This window comes from Varroa jacobsoni, unplaced genomic scaffold, assembly GCF_002532875.2.
Source record: "Varroa jacobsoni isolate VJ856 unplaced genomic scaffold, vjacob_1.0 scaffold_984, whole genome shotgun sequence".
NCBI lineage: Eukaryota > Metazoa > Arthropoda > Arachnida > Mesostigmata > Varroidae > Varroa > Varroa jacobsoni.
In genome coordinates this window covers 257,210-264,363 of record NW_019213886.1, presented here as the reverse complement: position 1 = coordinate 264,363, position 7,154 = coordinate 257,210, and the positions used below count along the sequence as shown (strand labels likewise).

Below are 7,154 nucleotides of genomic sequence, written 5' to 3'. Positions count from 1 at the left end.
TTCTGTTATGGCTTCACCCATCATTTCTGGCAGACAACCGCGCACTCCTGCTTTAAGAGTTCCGTTCAAATCACCGAAAATACGATATGCAGTATTGACAATTCGAAAACAGCTGATTTCCATTACCCAACAGCACTTCAGTGCACTGCGGTGATTTCCGCCAGTTACTACCTGTCGTCAGGTAGAGTATCTATGTCGACACTGAAGATGGTGTATCCAGCACTCCATCTGGGAGGGCACTTCACGGTGCATAAGCTGATAACAAACATGCGCTTCACCGCGGCAGGTGTCTAGTGCTCTGTCCCTATCAAAACAGTTTTCAAACAAAACGTCTTGTTCGCCAATGTTGTTTTACAGCGCGAATGTACGGCACAATCCAGGTAGCAAGCAACGCTCGCTTTAATTTTTTGCACTACCGTTCATTAACTACAACCAACGTGTTGTTGTGTGTCTTTTAGCAATTTTGAAACTGTTTTGCAAAAAATCATTTTTAGTATTTAGGCGCCTGGATTACTGATACAATGTCTCCAGCAGGTGATTAATCTCAGGCGAACGGTTGAAGAACGGGTGAATGCACCAATAATTTCTTCAGCGTTTCTTTTTGTATAATGTCCCTTATTTGATAAAGCGGGGCGAAGCTTACAATGTTTTCAATGAGACACTAAGTGTGCTCAACGTGTTGCATGAAAAACAGTGTTTAGACTATCTTTTGCAAGAAATTATTGGGTTTGGAGTTCATAGATATTATACTCTGATCATTAGCTAGTATCCAACGTTACCTCTGGCACAGATATAATCAGCCTTTTATTTCTATAGAGGTGAAGTAAGACGAGTTTGTTAGAAAAACAGATGTGGGACAAAGCTTACGGCGTTGTTCTAGTTTATCTACTGAACTACTGAGTCTGTATCTGATTCCGTGTTTGTCAGACCTAAAACGAACTCGGATCGGGCTGATTTTTTTTGCAGGTCGGCCAAGATTCACCCCGTTAAGATCTGCGCGAATGGTAAAATTAATTGGTTAAATACTTTTCCGTTAAGGAAAAATGTTGTTATAGAGCGCAACATTAAATAGATTGGTTATGAGCGGCAACAACTTGTTTCCCGTTTTATTCGTTTAAAAAGAATGCAGCACTGGTGTTTACAAACATCAAGAAGGCTACCAACATTGCTCGCGCTGGTGTATCATCTGTGTGAAAGTTCTGTTATGTGGACAAGTATGATTAACGTATATAACAAACTATGGTTAGACAGTGTACTAGCTAACATACATAATTTCAAGTAAGCATTTTGTGTGCCTTTTTGAGTATAGTGATCTTTATACATAGCAATGATTCGTAACACACACTATTAACAAGCTCCATGTTGGAGAAAATAGGTAAACTAGCTTTTTATAGAAATCCTTTGTTTGACGACAATTTGTCCTCTTAGAGGATGGTCATTACTAAAAAAAGGTTTAATAATATAACTACGACGATCAGCAGCATTGTCGTAGGGGCCGTATTATTAAAATGTTCAACTCAATATAAAGATTCAATGCTTTTTAATAGTTTTTCAATAGCTTTTGACTGATTTGTATACAACAGTCAAAACTTACCATCTAAAGTTAGACAGCCAAATCAGCCCTATTATAAATATACTTTTATTATTATAAATAGAATGTATGGAATGGTAAAGCAGGATTGAAGCCGATTCAGCTAGGTTGCTACTGCGCTGCATGTACCAAGCCGACTTAATTGTACCTTAACACTATGCTGTGCAACTACACTTGGTCGAGTTACGACTTAGCGTGACATTTAGCCTGGTCAATCAGGTCCAGGCGAAGCTGATAAAAAAACAGACGCTGGCAGGCACCGGGATGTAAAGTGACTCCGTCAATTCGTCGATAGAGCTGAACTCGGCAGTAAAAGCAACAGCTCACATACGTCAATTCAACTCAGCCCCCTACAGGTCTTAGACTGTGTTACTGAACTTTAATCAGAGGATGGCACCCTTGCACCAACGACGTTACAGCGGGCGATAACATAACAACCGCCGTCTTACTTCAGCCCATAAGCTTCCCCGAGCATTACCGTCGTCCACATTTTGAGCTCTTGCCCACTTGCAGTTGCGCCTTTATTTGCATTGAGAGTAGCAACCCACTCTAATCTAAAAGTGGAAGATAGGGACACTCTTCCCGACACCGTGCAGCCAAGAGGGAGCTCTCTGTATGTCGTCGAACACCCTTCTCCGCTAAGCGTACCCTCTTGCTACGGGCGACCGCTATTCGATCAGAAACCCACTTGTACTCAATGACAATGATAATGCACAGCCATCGGAGGATGAAAAAGATATAACGGATTGCCTTACTCATGCTGCGGACGACAGACTCAATCTGGGCCAACAGAAGGAGTATCCTCACACCCACTGATATCGTTGCCATCTGCAAAATTTGTCATTACTGTAACGCTTTTTTTCGCAGCTAAAACAGCCAGTTTCTGCTACATGCAGAGTAAGATTACGTTGCCCAATATACAACTCTCGTGGAATTAGACCGCTTTTACGGAAGTAATACACCTGCCGCTCGGATGAACTACAGAAGCAACTGTAGCTAACCGAATAATTTGACTCGGAATTCTGTGTATACGCAAACCCCGTCATTAATTATACAGAATTATTACAGTATTCCACATAATAGACTTTCTAGCGCTACTCCCGACAAGTTGTGCTAGCTTCTCTTATGGACCCTAGGATAGCCAAGGATGTCGATTGTAAATCATACGCCAGCTCAAGTTCCGTAACATAGTTGATCTCCTCGAGGGTATTCTCAGACGGCTTAATCCATGAAGTCGCCATCTGACTATAGCCGTTGCGACTTTCAAGACGCCTGCATCCTTTTTGACTCAGAGAGGCGGCCAATGGGGAACCCCTGCAATGACAATGCTTAATCAGCCAATGAGGTCGCACACATTGTTCGAATCACCTCGACCTCCAGTATCACACCATGTTAATGCTTTGATATCGCAATAGTACCTCCAAGCGTCGTTTCAACGCGCACCCAAGTCTAGGATTCATTTTGGAATCACATCGATTATACAACTACTCGCAGTACGTCCTACTGTTCCCGTGCAGAAAGGACGACTGGCATCCTTCACTGAGAAGAGAGTTATACGCCCTTCGATACTCCCATGCCGTGACTTCCATCGGTTCATTTAATCATATCCTCCAACCAGGGCTATTATTTGTAGCTATTATTTGTATGTACATGTGGCTACAAAATTGAATCGGAAAACCTCTTCTAAGGTCGGACTAACTAGGATACTCCGCAAGCTATTACACAGGGTTTCTTTTACGCAGTAGACAAGGGCCTGTTAAATGTCGGAAAGTGCTTTGTCTTCTCATCTTCCTTTAGAGGAACTAGGAACTCCTTTGTACTGCTGAGTAATGCCACGAAGCCCTAATGACCATTCACATCTAGACCAATCCGTCTTTCATCCTCACTAGGACATAGGTACTGCAGAAACAACAATTATTAACCTACAATACGGTCTACGAGTGCCAACGCGCCGAGGGAAAGCGGAACGACCTTTGTCCACGTACCTGGTGGTACAAGGAAATCTTTCCTAACCAACCTGAGCCTGGCATGAAAACGCGCAAACACCTAAGTGGCCTTAGCTGTTACATTGTTCGGCATCGCGGTAACATTAATGCTTAGCGAACGCACTGCCCACTTTCGATCTGAAATGCCAATTTAGGTTAATGAAAGTTCTTTGTGCAGCACAGAGAAGAGCTTGAAGACCACTGACCTACTTCGCTCAACGGCACGACTTAACGAGTCCATCGACATTTTGCTCCGTGAAATGTCCGCGACTGACGGTCCTTTTGGCGGAATTTTAACCCTGTCAGCCACCACCTGTTTATATGAGAACATTGAGGACCTCTACATCAAACAATCGTACCAATGGAGGCACTTTCACACATATGTTGGCCACCAGCAGGTGCCGGAGAAGTTTATGAGGTCACCTACTCCGAAAATGCCAACGGCATTGTGCGAGAACGTTGTCATGCAACGTGATTCAATTAAAGGCTGCATTGACCTCATTTATCCGTCTATATAATCCGGAACTTCATGGATACATTTTCCAACAGGAGTATAGTAGTTCTCATTAACAGAATGGTCCAGCAACACTAACACACCATACATTGCAAGATTCCTTGGAACATTCACCGAACACCGCGCATTCAGACGCGTCACGGACAGTGCCGACAAAACATTTAGAATGAACTTTCCCAACAGTCTTTAGATATCCGACCTTTCACCTCATGCCTGAAAAAGGGTTCACCTGACGTCCTGATGAGTAATCTAAGCCATTCAAGTCCTTCAATGGAGCTGGGCCGATCGTTTGCGATTTACGTCCTGACCTCGATGTCGCAAAGGATTGTCAGGGGTACATCCAGGGCCAAGTCGTGCTGATATCGAGAACTACATACTCATTCTCCGAGTATGTGGACATTCCTCGAAGTCGATGGTAATTTCTTGCACACTTATGCTTTGTCGTAATAATTTAGGCAAAAACTTAACGGCATACTAACCTCGCTTGAGCATTGTCATACATAGGGTCTTATATGGCATACTCCACGCACTTCTGCGGGTACATTTATCCACACACTAAAAGCTGAATTCGGCATTGTTTAGCCTCACTCACGAAAGTGCTTCAAACCATTAAACAAGGTCGCGCTGTTTCTTTCCCTATAATGAGTTTCACTGTTAATATTAATAAAGCTAGAGCCTACCGAGCTCATATGCATCCGGCCCTTCGCATATACATACGTGTATGAATGTCCCGTTTTAAGTAGGTCACGTTCAGTGCCACAAATCATTTGCAAATAAGTACTCGACCTTTTGCTTACCTACATTACATATTCAACGACAAGATAGATTCAAGGACAAATTCGCCGGTTACTCTAATTATCTTCTACAGAATCTTAGCTTATAGTTCGTTCCACCTAAAACGACCAGTTTCATTTTGAGAATTAAGAGTTTCATTTTGAGAAGATGAAAGCGATTGACAAAACACCTCTTCCCTAAAAGGATATCTTTGATTTTTTCCGATAAAGCCTAACGTTCTCTCTAACGTAAATCTCTTTCTCACTTTCCGTATTTCAAGACAAGCTCACCAACGCGGCCAGCAACATCGTCCGCGTTGGTATATAAGCAGCGTCCGAATTGTGTGAATAAGTGCATTCAACAAAAGTATGTGCTGTATAACAAACTGTACTTAAATTACACTGTGAAAATATTATCAAGTTCTGTGACAACAAACCTATAAGATTATAGCCGTGCCATGTCCAAACGATCATAGCCAAAACAGCGGCAAGAACGCAATGAAGGTGAAGTAACCGAAACGATCGAACAGGCGAAGGATCGATGTAAAGTGGAACGTGAAAGACAACAAATTTTTGGTAGAATGAAACAGTGGAAGACAAATAACCGACGTTGCGCTAGTACTGAAAGCTGTAGGCAACATAGAATAAAGAAAAAGATTTAGACGTATGTCGGTAAAATGGATAAAATTTGTTGTTACAGTAAGTATACGTTTTTAAAGATGAAACACCAAATTTTGTTGTATGCAAAAAAAAAAGTAAAATAAATATAAATCTATATAAATAATTGTACACAAGCAATAAAGTACCAGCATAAACACTTTGAAAAAATATCAGACGATACAACTGTTTATTTCAAATTATTTAATTTGGTGTTTTTGGAGAGTGCCGTTGTCCTGAACGAAATTACAATGCATCATTGTGTGTACAAGAACAAATATCAAAAAATCGGGTCGCTGCAATCTTATTTTTCAATTTTGTTTCGTAGATCCAAAATACAATATTAGGCACCGCCAACAAATTGAGTCGTTTAGAATTTCGTGCTTTTTGCACAAAACAACCCTTACATTTTGCACTTAACAACAGCCAAAGAACCGATAAAGGATTTGCGAACCGTGAATATTATTATTGACTCCAACCGACCAACGCCAAGGGAGCAAACAAGAATAATAATCAAATAGTGAACGAAGTAGGCATAATTGATCAATATGCAAAAGGCTTAAGCATAACACTACGACATATAGTCCTAAGATACGAGAATAAGATAATCAAGATGTTTAAAATAGGCAAACGAACAACTTAAGGTCGTTTCTGAATCATATCGACCTTATAATTTTTACGGTACGTAGTACTATTACCAGTAGATGGAGATAGAATGGAGAACTGCACACGACGATAAATAGAAAATACCCGTAGTAATGGGCGTATAGCAAATCACGAGTTGTGATGATTAATAGAATCATACTGCGGGCCAGCCGTCCTTTTCAATAATAATCGGTCCATACGGCCGCAATAAGTCAACTCAAAAAACCAATAAAATCTTTAGAGTCTAATAAACGTTGAGGACTCGGTAGCGCAACAAACAACCAGTATGAATTCGCAAACGCTGATAAACGTTTTATCCTTTCTCCTTTACCCAGGAGCGGTCAAAATAGATGGAAGAACTGCGAAGGGCGTACATTCGGATGTATGAAAAAGGATCATTATTTCTAAAGATGATATAAATTAAAATATATCAAATTGTTACTCATCTTGGTGAAGATTAACCACTGGAAAATTGAGCATACTTAATCGACAGATTGCTTTTATGAAAAAAAAAAGATTATTATATAAAAAAAAATCGAGAACGTTTTTGTCACTTTGGTAACTAAGAACTACCAAAAAAGAGATACCTTTTGTCAACATTTTGCTATGGCTTGAAGGCATTAAATTTCGGCCAAAAAATACGATATTTGTTGTGCGAGTTGAAATCGCGGATCCAAATATAAATCCGGAATTACGCAGACTAGTATTAAATCATGACTTATAGCCCATACCAGACAACCATGTCAGACGGTTAATGGTATATTTCCTAAAGCTTGCATACACCAAACACGAGGTGAAAAGAAGAACTCTATAGACGATGATGAGCAAACGTAGATACTTCAGGCAATTCGACATCTATTGGGGCTTACATTATTGACGGAAGAAATTATTAACCAGTTAAAAAAAATGAAGGTATTTTAAAAATACGGTGGCTCGAGGTTATCGTTAAAAGCGCCTGCTGTCGAAGAACATGACTCTTCCTATCGGTA

At 40.7% G+C, this 7,154-nt stretch overlaps 1 long non-coding RNA gene across 1 annotated transcript; it reads left to right on the top strand.

Moving 5' to 3' along the window:
• The first annotated feature begins 3,477 nt into the window (after positions 1-3,477).
• On the top strand, positions 3,478-7,154 carry LOC111265543 (uncharacterized). The gene is made up of 3 exons (XR_002683512.2): positions 3,478-4,505; positions 5,145-5,562; positions 6,501-7,154. It is a non-coding gene; the product is annotated as an uncharacterized LOC111265543 (long non-coding RNA).